Source organism: Mesocricetus auratus, unplaced genomic scaffold (genome assembly GCF_017639785.1).
Source record: "Mesocricetus auratus isolate SY011 unplaced genomic scaffold, BCM_Maur_2.0 Super-Scaffold_100010, whole genome shotgun sequence".
Lineage (NCBI taxonomy): Eukaryota > Metazoa > Chordata > Mammalia > Rodentia > Cricetidae > Mesocricetus > Mesocricetus auratus.
Genome location: NW_024429194.1, coordinates 53290699 through 53305924, shown reverse-complemented (window position 1 = coordinate 53305924; position 15226 = coordinate 53290699). Strand labels below are relative to the sequence as shown.

Genomic DNA, 15226 nt, shown 5'->3' with positions numbered 1-15226 from the left:
TGGGGTGATAAGGTGATTCGTAAATAGTATTTGTACCAAGGCAGAACACCTGAGTTCATCCCTGGTCCCACATGGTAGAAGGAGAGAAGTGACTCCTGCAGGCCATCTTCTGACCTCCATATCACACCATGACATGTGTATATGTGAACATATGCACACACACACATACACACACACACTCACACACACACACTAATAAATGTAAATGCAATTTTAACAATTAACCAAAAAGTAGACAGCTCCTGAAGAATGACATCAAAGCAACTCTGTTCATAAAGAAGTAATTCCAAAAGTGAAAGGTAAATATCACCCCCAGGCTATATTGTAGTAAAACCCACACATTAAAACAAAAACAGAGATTTGGAATAACACAAATAAAATAAAAAGCTGCCTTTTCTTCCATTAATCTCAGACCCTTCTCATACGTGTATTCACACAAGGACATGGCCTCAAGAAGCATGAAATTACAGAAGCAGCAAGTCCCTGGCATCTGTTTGCTTTGTTGACCAGAGGCGGCAACAGCATGAGAGTGTAATTAAGAGGCCTCTAGGAGGGTATGAACACACGTTCTGAAGTGTGCTTTGTTTTTATGCTATGGGCAACTGTCAGAAGGTTTCCCGACGACTGAAGGAGGCAGCTGTTCCCACCCTATCATAACAAACCCGGGGTTTTCTGTAACAAACACTGCTTTTCTCCTAAAGTCCTCATAGCTAGTTATTTCCAGAGGCACTGCTGTGATTCCGTACTGTCAGAGGGACACAGCTAAATTCAAAAAGGACTAATGAGTGATCATAAAAAATGATCTGAAGAAACTACAGCACAAATCCACACCAAAACAGCTGTCTTAGTAGGCTAATGTCCTCCAAATCCTGCCCTCTCAACCACTAAGGCCCAGAGTAAGAAGAGTCTCTAGCCCTGGGACTTGCAGAGTGGGTCTTGTTAATCAGGAAATAAGTCAGAGACACTGAGGAATGTGGCAGAGAAAAAGATCAAGCTAAGGGCCCACTGCCCTCTTGTCCTCTATTCCTTGGAAACACTTTAGCCATCCGCGGTGAAGAGTACCAAGAAGGCAGAGCCAGGAAGCCAAGGGAAATGCCCTTGTTCATCAGATGACCAAGGAACTTGCAGTTTACACTTCAGGGGAGGAGATAACTTTCAAAGCCAAGGCTATCTTTTGTCCAGTTTACTTCCCACTACAACCATGGCAGTGCAAGAGATGTCAGCAGCCCTGCCCTGCGCTGCCCACACTCGGACCCCAACACAAAGGTGGGGGACAAATCTGCAAGCCACTCGAGTGAAACTAGATACCGTATTGGACTAAAGTATTAGAGTGTTCAGTAAATCACCCTCGGTCATAGGCCAAAGGACTGAGGGCAGACGAAGGAGGGCAATGACCCAGACAAAATGTGTTTCTCTTTCTAATGTGCTCAAGTTAGAGTTAGGGACACTGAGGATTTCAGACATACAACTGACTACATGAATCCAGAAGTTTCAGACTGCACAACTTAAAATAATATTTTCTATTATCAAAGCACCCTCTTGTAAAACTCTGAGAAATTTCTAAAGAGACTGACGTCAGCGGGAGGAAGAGGGGGGCTGTCGCTTCTCTTACTGTCCTTGCAGTCTTTAATCTTGCACCTTTGAAGCAGACAGAGAACCTGCTGCCTCAACAAGAAAATGTCATTAAAAAATTTGAATAGACTTACTTTACTGACAAAACAACAAAGGCTTTTCAAGTGTGAGGTGTGAACAAGCAGGGATGTAACAGTAACAAAGACCTTGGCTCAAAAACAACAGACAAAAGCCTCGCTTTAAAGTTACAGGGGAGACAGAATAACGGTGGCGGCGTTAAAGCTACTGGGGTGGTGAGAAGAATAACGGTGGTTCCATTAAAACAAGTGCACTGAGGGTATTTCAGAAGACTAAGCCTGAGATGACAAAATAAACAGAAACTCAGACACGGCTCTGGCACAGAGGGGACAGTTATAGAAGGACTATTGGACTTCACTCTAATAACTTCTCAATCCAATTACTTTCCAGAGTAAAAAAGGGATGTTGCAGTATTGAGTATTGTTCATTTCTTTCTTAAAACGCGTACACTCTCCTCCCTGCAAGAACAGTGTGATGCAATCTTCATAGGAATCAAAGAAGTTCAAACACGAACAGACTAATTCACCAAAGGGTGATGAAACCTGATCAACGTTCAGAGTTATTTTAAAAATACGATGCTTCTCTTGTCTGACAAAGGTTTACCTGGCCATAATGGAAACTTGAGATAGGACAAGTGTTTCCCAGATACTCTGAATGCTCTGGAAAAGAAGGCTGGGGTTAGAGGTGAACAAGACTGTAATCAGATGCCGACAGCAGTTCACCAGTAAGCAGCTATTAAAGTTGAGAGGCGAAGGATCCCAGCTATTGCACCTGGCACTTGGAGTCCCAAGATAAGCATGGATGGAAGGAGCATTCAGTGTTACCTGCTCAGCACTGGGCCACCAAGACAAGCTGTTAATAATCTAAGGGAAGAAGTAGCCATGTAAACAGATCTACTAACGTTGAGCTCTAAATTCAAAGTGAGATGGAGACAGGGACATGACTAATCTCCTCCAGTGGTTCATAAAGTTCCCAAAAGCACGGCTCTTGAGTTCAGTCCTGGAGGATAAGTAGAAATTAACCAGGTAGATATTTTTAGGGAAAAGGAATTCCAATCATGCAATCAGAGGAATGTGATAGCACAGCTTATTCAGTAAAACAGTTCTGCAAAGAGGAAGATAATTTGGAATCCAGTTCATAAAAGTGACAATTAGCTGGGACTGAGGAGCCACTAAAACAGAGTTTGCAGTCACATGTAGATAAGATCAGGGTTTCATGGTGAAGACAAAACCTAAAGGCAACTGCAACAGCCCCATTACCTGGAAAGATGGTACAGATTCAAGAGACAGTTTTAAAACATACAATTCTAAGTACTCAGAATTGAATTAATTTGATTGGAGAAATGGTCACAGAAACACAGGTATAGAATGAATTTCAGATTTTACTGGTCAACACCAGTAAACCTCTGGATACACACAGAGGAAGGTTGGCTACCACATCCAGCAGGGCTTGGTCCTAACTGGGGTGACAAGGAAATAAAGAAAACACATAAAGGGATGACATACATACCTACACACAGGAAAGCTGGGATTTGGTGGGCCATGAGTACTTTAATGGAGTGGTATCAACAACACTACAACATCACAGGACAGTGGGGGAACAGGAATGGGGGGACAGCTAGTCTCCATAGGAAGTCTCCAGGTGAGCAGTCTCAGCCTGCAAACATCCTGGAGGAGAAAGCTGCCAGTTGCTAGTTTTTGCACACACAATCATTTGTAAACAGCTGCCATTGCATACACTGTCAACATTTGCATTCAGACCAGATATTTTCCAACAATACAGTCACCCCGGACTTCATCTGCTCTTTGAATATTCACTCAAGGCCTCCTTGGTGCCCCACAGGTGGGTCTGCCATCGAGGAAGCTAAAGTCACAATGCATTCGGAAGTCTGAGACAAATATACAACTGCATATATGAAATTCCAAACTTGAATACTATTGCAACTTTCCAGTGTTACAGTAAACACAATGTGTATATTAAAATAAATGTTAAGGTGTCAGAAAAAATTTAGGTTGCAGCTGAACGCTCAGAGGCTAAAAGCAGTCACTGCTTTTCCAGAGAAGTGGAAGATTCCTAGCACCCACCAGATGGCTACAGTTCCGGGGTATCTGACACCGTCTTCTGATCTCTGGGGGCAGGCAGCAAGCATGCTGTGGCACACAGACATACCAAACATGCAGGCAAATTACCCATAGACATAGAGATTAAGTTAAACTTTATAAAAAGCAAGGTTAGAAGCAATGAGGAAAGCAGATAGAAGAGCTTGCACGGGGAGGATGTTGGAGGAAGTGGGGGAAGGGAAAATCAGAATCAGAATATATTGTATGAAAAAAATCTATTATCTAGTAAAATAAAAATGTAAAGCTATATTAACTAAAAAGTAAAAGAGTTTGCAGCTGAGATGGACAAGTTGACCAGGTAAGGAGAGGGTAGAGGTAGTTAACATATGACTGTGACTCAAGTTGCCTCAGTGCCACACAGTAGGGAGCTGTATTTGCTCCTACTGGGTGTGGTAGAGATAGGGGAGGGGCTTCCTTATAGCTTTCTCTACTTAAGATCTAAAGGTCCTGGATGTTCTAAAACTCACCTGATAAATACTTATAAGTGTTCATATAACTTCTTAAAACTCCACAGCATAGACCCCTAGACTGTGCCACACCTTAGGGTAGCCCAGGCCAGCCTCTCCTTGGCCTGTTTGCTTGCTCAACTTCACTAATTAAACTACTGCTTTGCTAATTAAACTTTTGTTCAAACTGCCAGGCTATGGACTGGACCCATTTCTCCACGGAGACAAGAACCAATGACCCCTTAGGCACATGCCACGTCAGGGACTTCCACATACAGATCTGTTTTAGGGGATCCCATGCAGAACTCTCTAGGTGGCTGCATGGGGGTTCAAGTTTATTGATCTGACAGATTATTGCTCATGCCTGTATTCAAGGCACTCACTCCACTAGATTTTTAATGAGGTTCTTCATATGGTGAAAGAGACCCAGACTTGGTGTCAGGACCCTCAGATTACAAACCATTGCTGCAGCAAGCTTTTTCATCAGCTGCTAGCTCACAAATAACGACACAGAATTATTATTAATTATGAAAGCTTGGCCTATAAGTAGGTCTTATAACTTAAGTTAACCCATGTCTATTAATCTATATTTTCACCACGTGGCTTTTTACCTTTTTTCATTCTTTATGTCTGGCTAGCTCTGTGTCTCTTTGGTGTCTCCTTAATTATTTCCTTCTACTTTTCTCTCTGCCCAGAAATCCCACCTATACCTCCTGCCTAGTTATTGGCCATGCAGCCCTTATTAAGCCAATCACAGCAATATATCTTCACCCAGTGTACAAATATCCCATAGCACATTGCTCTGGATCTGCACTAGGGTCTCCCCAGCAATCACGTAGCTCCTCCCACAGCATGCAGATGAGTTAGCTCTTCCACCAGCAATGCTGGAACTGTTAAATGAGATAATTATATGGAAGCCAGAGCATGACACTAGACACACAGTAGTTGATCAATAAAATCACCGTTTCTGATGATTTTTAAAATAATTTTACTGATCATCTACAATGTGTCTAGTATCAATGACTGGGTGGTGGTGGTGAAGGCCTTTAATCCCAGCACTTGGGTGGCAGGCGCAGGTGGATGTCTCTTACTATGAGACCAGCCTGGTCTACAGAGTAAGTTCCAGGACAGCGAGGGCTACACAGAGTTCCACACAGCCAGGGCTACAAAAATAAACAAAATAAATAAATAAATAAATAAATAAATAAATAAACACAACATTCACCATTTTTTCTTTTGGGCTCCCCCCCTTTTTATTTAAATTAGAAAAAAGCTTGCTTCACATGTCAATCCCAGATCCCTCTCCCTCCCCTCCTCTGCCTGCCCCACACCAGCTCCCCCAGCCCCCCACCCAATCCCCACTCCGCTCCCCAAGGAGGGTGAGGTCTTCCATGGGGGATCTCCAAAATCTGTCATTTCATCTGGGGCAGAGCCTAGGCCCTCCCCTATGTGTCCAAGCTAAGAGAGCACCCCTTTATGTGGAATGGACTCCCAAAGTCCATTTGTATGCCAGGGATAAATACTGATCTACTACCCAAGGGCCTATACAGTGGCAAGGCCTCCTCACTGACACCCAGATTTAGGTAGTATGAATCAGTCCCATGGTGGCCTCTAAGCCATCAGTCTGGGGTCCATGAGCTTCCCCTTGTTCAGGTCAGCAGTTTCTGTGGGTTTCACAAGCCTGGTCTTGACCCTTTTGCTCATCACTCCTCCCTCTCTGCAACTTTCAGTTCAGTGTTTAGTTGTGGCTCTCTGCCTCTGCTTCTATCAGCCACTGGATGAAGGTTCTAGGATGACATTTAAGGTAACCTCTCCAATATTACTTAGTTTGCCAGTTGGTGTCATCTTGTAGATCTTGGGATTCTCACCTAGTGGCAGATCTCTCCTCAAACCTACAATGCCTCCCTCTATTGTGCTCTCCTCTATTCTTCCCCTGACTCAATTTCCCTGCTCCTCCATATCCTTCTCTCCCCTCCTCTTCTCCATCTCTTTTTCCCAGCTCCCTCTCTTCTCCCCCCATGCTCCTAATCCAGGAGATCCTGTCCCATTCCCCTTCTCTGGGATACCATGCATATCTCTCTTAAGGTCTTCCCTGTTTCCCAGACTCTCTGGCAAGGGTATTGTAGGCTGGCACTCACGTGATCCATGTCTAAAATCCATATATGAGTGAGTATATACCAAGTTTCTCTTTTTATGACTGGGTTACTTCACTCAGGATGGTTTCTTCTAGTGTCATCCATTTGCCTGCAAATTTCAAGATTCCATTGCTTTTTTCCACTGAGTAGTACTCCATTGTGTAAATGTGCCACCTTTTCTCTATCCACTCTTCAATTGATGGGCATCTAGGTTGCTTCCAGGTTCTGGCTATTACAAATAATGCTGCTATGAACATAGTGGAACAGATGTTCTTGTTGTATGAATGTGCACCTTTTGGGTATATGCCTAAGAGTGAAATTGCTGGATCTTGTGGTAGACTGATTCCCATTTTCCTGAGGAATCTCCATACTGATTTCCAAAGTGGCTGTATGAGTTGGCACTCCCACCAGCAGTGTAGGAGTGTTCCCCTTTCTCCACATCCTCTCCAGCATAAATTGTCATTGGAGTTTTTGATTTTAGCCATTCTTACAGGAATAAGATGGTATCTCAGAGTTGCTTTGATTTGCATTTTCCTGATGGCTAAGGATGTTGAGCACTTTCTTAAGTGTCTGTCAGTCATTTTAGACTCCTCTATTAAGAATTCTCTATTTATTCCTGTACCCCACTTTTTAATTGGATCCTTTGGTGTTTTGGAGACTTGCTTCTTTAGTTCTTTGCAAATTTTGGAGATCAGTCCTCTGTCAGATGTGGGGTTGGTGAAGATCTTTTCCCATTCTGTGGGCTGCTTTTTCGGCTTGTTGACTGTGTACTTTGCCTTACAGAAGCTTCTCGGTTTCAGGAGGTCCCAGCTTTTTTTCCATACAGGGTTTATCTGCATTAATGGTGGCTGTCCTGAAATTCACTACAAAGACCTGGCTGACCTTAAACTCACACAGATCAGCCTGCCTCTGCCTCCCCAGTGTTGGGATTAAAGGCCACCATGTCTGGTCAAACAGACACCACCATTCTTTCTACTCAGTTTGTAAGCGAGTGGAAAAGAAGAGAATGTGCTGTGGGAGGTGACAAATACTTAAAAAGTGTAATCAAGTGATGGGCAAGGAGCGAGAAAGAGAAAATGGAGGGAGGACCTTTAGAAAAGATGGATGGAAAGTCTTCTATACACACTCCACCTGCACATAGGTAGGATTTACACATCCAGAAACAGAGTCCAATGTGCCTCCCACGCAACACAGGAGAGCCAAGGCACACATTTCTAGTGAGACAACCTGGTCTTACATTTGAACACTAACATTCATGAGTCAAGCATCATGAACTCACGTGAGAGTAACAGCAGCTATCTTTCAGTTGCCTGTAGGATTCTGTGATACAATACACAAGTCAGCACCGGGCACATGGCAGCTAGCGTGGAATTCAGCAGAAAAACGGAGATAGCAACTATCAATGTGACCACAGCATATACTTCACAGAGCCAAAGGCATAAAGTGAAAAACACATTGCAGGGATTTTTAAAAACAAATTTTGAGTTTTATTCACATGGGAGATGCTATTGAAGTAGAGCATGGAAGGACGATGCCTGCCCATTGATCTTCTCAAATATCAGACTTTTTATTTACAACATGAGGAATTCTAATTATAGAATGATCTGATTTGCACCCAATGCTTGGAAGCATGCAAACTTTCAATAACTACACATCAAGGCTGAATATACTAATTATAAACATGTTTTGCCTTTTAAGTTGGTGAAAAATTTTTAGTTCATGACTGAATGATATTTTAACCTTACTTGTTGAATGTCAGTATGTGAACACACAAATCGTATGTTAACAGATGTTTCTGGCTTTGCTTTTTAGAGGAGGGACTCTCACTGTGTAGCCTGAGCTAATCTTGAACTTGGAATCCTCTGTTTCAGCCTCCTGGATAGCTGCTATTACAGGAATGGACCACTGCGCCCACCTGATTGTTTTCCCAATCACAGCCACAACACACTGATATTAAGGTAAGATTTATGGAGAACATTTCTTTTCTTTTTCAAAAAATTTATTACAATTTAATTTTTAGGTTTCGCATCTGTTTGAGTATATGTCACATGCTTGCTCATGCCCTGGGAACCCATAAGAGGTCATTGGGCCATGGAGCTGGAGTTACAGAGTTATGAGCCACCCAATGTGAGTACTGGAACCTGAACTCAGATCCTCTAGAAGAGCGGCAAGTGCTCCTAACTGCTCAGCCATCTCTCCCCCACACATTCTATATAAACAGTTTGGAACTTCGTGTCCACAGGCTCTAAATCCTCAGATTCAGTTAACTACAAGTTGAAAACATCTTCTAAAAATTACATATCTACTGAAAGTTTTTGTCATTGTTTCCTAAACAATGTAGCCTAACTATTTACATGGTATTTATATTGTACCAGATGGTATAAATAATCTAGAGATGATTTGAAGTACATAGGGTATATGTAGAGAACACATGCAAACACAATTTATATAAGGTTTCTAAATATCTGCAGCTTTTGGTATCTAATCTAACTCTGTAACCAATCCACCCTGGGTTCTAAGTAACAGCTATCTAGTTTACATAGGATAGCTATGTTTATATGTGCACACTTACATACATAGTAATTCTCACATGTTTCTCTTCTACCAGGGTGACTAATCTCAAGCAGTTTTTATAACTGTCACACATATAGCTCATAATCTTTTTAGTCTGTTTTCATCCAAATCTTAGGCCCTGTTTTCTTCATTATTTGCCACTGAATTTCCACTAAAGTCAAAAATAACCAAATTTCCAATTCAGATGCGCATGACACTTTTCTTCCAAGGAGCTTAAAGTTGCTGTATAATTAGTTTCAAGTTGTTGAGGCCTGTGAGAAAGTAGGCATGAGATACTATATGACCTCAGTGGCCCACAGGAGAAGCTCACCCAGAAGAGTGATAGCATATGTAGGCTGCCTGTTTGGGTAATGATAGTAGCTTATACTATTGGGGGCGGGGGTCTCTTGGACATCCCTGACAACAACTCAAAAGCAAGTTTCACGTGCCCGGCACTATGTCTTTATATATACCCCTTGTTAAATGGTAAACTGCTTTTTTTCTCCACACGTCTGTGCTCTACACTAGCAGTGAGCAGCACACAGATCAGTAAGTCACTTCTCCAAACATCTACTGAGCATCCATAGTTTGCCAGACACTATGAGAAGCTGCGTTCAAGAAGAATAAAAGATGAGTTATTGTTGGTACGTGTCTTAGGAATTCTCAGTTAAGTGAGGAAGGTGGGCGCATCCCCAGTTGACAGCACAGACTAATGAATACAAACAAGACTTAGTGTTTAAGGATTCCCAAAGAGGGAGAAATGTGGGTACATAAACAAACATCAAATTTTACTCCCAAATCCCAATTCTAGGATCTGTTGCTTTTCCCACACCCATATAAGCATGCTGAAATGCCCAAAGAAGTCCTCTTAATATTTCCTGAGGTAACTTTAATCTCCTGGCTTCTTTCTACTGAACTTAGGTTTGTTCTGTCACGTTTCTTAAAGCAAACACAGCTTTTCACCCAGGAAAGGAACCCGGACTGTGATATTTAACTAGAATGCTACAGTTTACCAGTATACGCTTACAATTAAACACCAAGTTTGTATTCAATACTGAAGCTCTTGGGCTATTCATCTTTGTATCCCGCTCAGCACTGGGCACCATGGATGGGAAGTGAATGATGGCTGACATGACTAAAGAATTGCAGTCAGCGTAAAGTGATAGCAACGTTCCTACCCGCCAGGACCGACAAGAGCTACCAGCACTCTTAGTAACTTAAAGCTGCCTGAATCTTAGATTTGGTTTTTGTTTTCATTATCATTTTACTATAAGTATTTTCGCAGTTAATTAAACATTTTCAGCATATGTTTTTTTTAAAGAAAAACCATATAAATATCACATGACTCCATCTTAATCTGTTTACTCATTTCCATTTGTTATGTAGTATATAAAGGTGTTTGTTTTACCGGACCTTTGACAGTATTAAGCACTTTTAACTTTCTTTTTTATCTGTCTGCCTGCCTTCCTTCCTTCCTCCCTCCCTCCCTTCCTTCCTCTCTTTCTTTTTGAGACAGCTCTCACTCTGCAGCCTTGGCTCATCTGAAGCTCACTAAGTTAGACTAGGGTGAGCTAAAACTCACTGAAATCTACCTGCCTCTGCCTCCAGAGTACCAGGAATAAGCAAGTAGGCCATAACACCCAGTATCATTCTTAATGTTTTTAAAAATATTTAAAAATATCTTGATAAAAGTAAATATTTACATCATAAACATAAATAACGACCTTCTCATCTACCGGTTACAAAGCAAGAAGACCCCTTAAAGGCTTCAGAATACAAAAGGAAATCAGCTACTTAGACCAGACTTAATTCAGAGGGTAAGACTGGTTTTATTTTTACAATCTACAAGCAGCTTTATACACACTCTGTCTCTACTGCTAATCTCACAGAAGCTAACTTAGGGTCTTCATTCGGTGAATTCTCACATTGAATTAAAAAAGCATAGCTGGGCTTCTTTCTCACTGTTGGGCTCAACAGTACATTAAAACCCACATATTTTTAAAGGGATAAAATTAGCTAAAAACATATACACCAAATACCTAAGTATTAATGCTGACCAAAATCTCACCCCTCCCTAAGGATTTCAAGTTCTTCAAGAAAGTTCTTTTCCTTGAGTGCTTTGTTTAATTTTATTGTTCTTATTTACTCTGAATTAAGGGTCATCTTCCATGACCTTTCAGAAAGGGCTGACTTGCTTCTGTGTAGCCCCTGTGTATTACATTTCTCCTCTTTCTTTTTGCTGCTGCTGCTGATGGTGCTGGTGGTGGTGGTACCTGGTGGGGGCGGGGTAGGGGCATAAATTCTATATATCCCAGGCAAGTCACAGTACATTTATTTTTATCAACAAGTATCCTCAAAATATCCCTTTCCAGAAAAAAAATGGATGATGTAAACCTTTCGCTCATAATAAAAATTTCAAGATGAATAGTACTTCCTTTACCTCTCCAATTCCAACTGTAAAAACAAATGAGTTAGTACACATGAAAATGCTCTAACCCATGGCCCTCAGATCACAGGTTCTGACCCAATATGGAGTATACACAATTGAGTGTGAGGGCTGCAAAAAATGTTGAAGCTACAAAAATGTCCTCACTGTCCAGTGATCCAAAATTGATCCCAAATCAAGCAGACAGTGAATGTGGACTGTTTTGGGCATGTTCCATCACAGTTTCCCCTCAGTCTTGATGCTGGACACACAATGTGTACTCTGCATTGTGCATGCTCTAACGCTTGTGGCACCAGCAGGTGTTGTCAGTAACACCATGGTTCAGATTTGAAACCAATGTTTGTACCAACGCAGTCTCTTCACTACTCACACAGTTTTCCACTCTTAGATAAACATGATGGCTCGATTACAGGAAACAAAGACCTTAAGATTATCCTGTTAATCATTCCTCTACGAGAATCAAGTTAGTATATTTCGACATATATGTTGGATAATGGAGTGCACAAGTCTCATTAATATGCAAACTGGCTTTTAAGATTAATAGTAAGTATGTCAACGAATCTGGGGCCCTGCAATATGACACAGCGGGTGTAAAAGAGCTCGCTGCCGGGCCTGGTGCCCTAACTTCAATCCCAAGCACACGCATGGCGGTAGGCAAGCACTGACCCAGGACTGTCTTCTGATCTCCTCATACATGCTATGGGATCTTTGGACACATGCGCAAGCAGTAATTCTCTTTCCAATTTATTAACAGCAAATGTGTGATTTCTGTACTCATCTCACACATCTGCAGGCTCACAGCTGCATAAAGATTTCTCGGATGAAGAGGGATCATGAGTGGAAACTTTTAAGAAGCCCTGGTCTAAAGAACACTGGAGCATTCTTGGGTTTTTAACGAAGACCTAACTCTAGTATATCTCCTTCAAGGAAAGGAAGGGCCCAACTCTCGGTCCCCATCACCTGACCTCAAGGCGATGTCTCTTCTGTACACATCTTTCGTGACAAAGAATCTTTCACTATTCTAGGATGTGAGCACAGAACAATTCCCACTAATAGACAACAGCTTCGCTCACTAAGAGAGGAAGTGGGAGATCTGAGAGTTTCACTGAAAAGAAGAATCCCCAGATTTTCCAGGTGCTTTATTTTGTCAAAGATGTTTGACAATGAATGTACAATTAGCACCAGACACAGTGGTGCATGCCAGCAATCCTAGTCCTCTTGGAAGCTGAGACAGGAGAATCTCAGTGTGTAGTCCTGCCTGGGCATCACAGCAAATTCCAGTTAGCCTAAGCTACATACTGAGATACTGTCTCAAAATTAAACTAAGTTAAACTGAACAATAACAACACAAGCAGCATGACTAATTTCATTTTGCACATTTTGCAACCTAGCTTCTTATGGTGATGAACTAAGCTTTAGTAAAAACGGCCCATTTTCTGTTTTTCCGAACTCACTGAAATGTTCTCAGGACAGCACTCAGGAAGGACTTGCCTAGACCATACAGGATTTCAGGCAGTCCTCCACCAAATCTACATTGCTTGACCGTGTTCCTGCTAACTTCTTCTGGCTTCTCCTATCCCCCAAGTTTCCCTCAACTCAGTGACACTGACTTTCTAAGATTCCAGATTGCAGAAGGCATGGTCAAAGTAGGCTTGGGTGGACAGACACCAGGCCCCAGATGGGAGGCATGGCTCCAACAGTGACAACAGCCTTGTTTTCCTGCCCTAATTGGCTAGGTTAAATCAAACCCCAAAATAAAGATTTTTCTCATCAAAACATAATGGAAAGGGGGAAAATAAAGATAAAATAAAACTGCCTCCTTTACCCTTATTTACAAGATAAGTTCTTCTCAGATATTAATCACAGCATAAAATTTATGTAATAGAAAGTACCTCCCTTGGCAGTCATGCAGAAACATATTTTAATGTATCCTTAGAAAAACTTGCATATCAGAATGACAATACCAAATTACAACTAGTGTTTTGAAATCGCTGTCTTTGCTATAAAATTCTCTTTTCAAATACTGCAGCCTGTCAGAGAGACAGTAGCAGAACACAATTACAGAAGTTGACAAAACAGAGTTTTTTCATTTATGTGTGTTTCATAATAGGAGAGTACAGGTTTTCTTCTGCTTTTTATTTTTAAAAAATAACTCTTTTTAAATATCAAGGGAGCCAGGCATGGGCCCTGTTATCTTGTCACATAGAACCTAAGGCAGAAGAATGCAAAGTTCAAAGTCAACCCGGACAACCCTTACTTAAAATAAATTGATAAGTAAATGAATTAATTGAAGTGTAAAGGACTCTCAAAATCTTAACTCACAGGTACTAGCCAATACCAAGAAACTCAGGCTTCTCATTAAATGCTAGACCAAAGACCACCTGTTTCGGAAACATAAACTCCACACTTCTCTCAAGCATTTGATACAGTTTATGGCACAATCTTTCATGTTAGAAACAAGAGAAGTCATAACAATTTTCTAAGCCTCAGTCTCTAACCAGTCCCCCAAATGAACCAAGACCTCGCACAAATCTTGCTGCAAACATTTCCATTACATGCACAGTCCCTCAAGTAAGTTGGCGTGTGTCCTTCAGCAGCAAAGCCTTGGCTTTCCTTGACTCTGACTTATATGGTTTTATTTTTTTAACTGCCCTTAAGATTTCCAGTGCATATATGAAAAAATGTCATAAAACATATCTCGTTTTCTTTAGAGGAGCAGTTTCAATGGGCAATAACAGTCATGGTAATGTATTTCTTATTTATTTGTTTCCTACTTCGTTTTACATAATTGTAGTGTGGATTTCTGTTTGTTTTGTTTGTCTCTTCCAATCTCATTAAACTGCGTATCATTCAATAATGGGTATTTGTGAGGAAAATCAAAATTGGGAAATTACTATGAAGTCCCCATACCTCAGAGGGAAAATATGCTACTGATAAATGGAAAAAAAACCAACAACCCACATAAACCCACATACCATTAGCTGAGAACGTCTAATGCCATCCCCCAAATTCAATGTTCAGATGAGCCACAGAAACCAGTCACTGGGGGGCACCCTGGAACAGCTGTCTCACTCAGCCCATGACACATCACTGCAGCCAGTAGCTTTGGCAAGGGTACTTCCCTGGGCAAGTCTTCCCACCCACTAAGCCAGGATCTCACAACCATCCCTCCAATCAATAATTATATGTCAGGCATTGTGCTAAGGAACAATGAATGGTTCCTGGCAGATGGAGCATCTGAATGGGTGAGAGAAGAGTGCTCTTCACCTGAGCTCTATCCTCCCAAGAGTATCAGGTAGGGCAGCATGAGGTTGGATAATGTGCTTAGTAGGCCTACCTCTACCATTTGCCAAGTTCAGAGCAAGAGTAAAAGTGAAGGCCTATATCCATGTCTAAATATTTCAAGGCTGTAAGTTAAGCCAATAAATATTCCTATTCTTATATCTTGAACCTGAAGACAAGGTTAGAACCAATTACTCTAGCCAGAATGTAGAGGTGCTAAAGACATCAGGTTCTCCTCTCTCTCTTCTCTGAGCTCTCTCTACCCAACAGCACAGGGAACTCCCCGGCACATCACTTTGGAGCTCACCAAGCTCATCTGTGCTCCCTGCAAATAGCTGCTGATTAGAAATCCCCTGGGTCTAAGAAAGTGCACACTGCTTCCCAGGCTACCCTCAGACACAACCCTATGAAGACACCAAGTAAGCTATAGAAGGAGGCTTCGAGTTTCTCATCAGGAAAATCCTGTACGCAAAGTAGCTAGATGGTATTCTAGAAGGCAGGACCCAGTTCCAGATGAATGTATTTCCTTGGCCCTGTGATCCTATAAGTCTGGTGACTATGAGGACGGACAGGATTAATGAGGCCAAAGGAGGA

General features: G+C 41.7%; 1 protein-coding gene and 1 long non-coding RNA gene across 4 annotated transcripts in view; one reads left to right on the top strand and one right to left on the bottom strand.

Moving 5' to 3' along the window:
- Hecw2 (HECT, C2 and WW domain containing E3 ubiquitin protein ligase 2) overlaps nt 1-15226 on the bottom strand; it is a 356194-nt gene that overhangs the window by 267374 nt on the left and 73594 nt on the right. The gene's annotated exons all lie outside the window — the stretch shown is intronic.
- The window catches only part of LOC121142826, an 81821-nt gene that overhangs the window by 61498 nt on the left and 5097 nt on the right, over nt 1-15226 (top strand). Inside the window, exons 3-4 of the long non-coding RNA XR_005879939.1 lie at nt 8223-8309; nt 14062-14093. This is a non-coding gene — a long non-coding RNA (uncharacterized LOC121142826). The remainder of the gene's footprint in view (nt 1-8222; nt 8310-14061; nt 14094-15226) is intronic.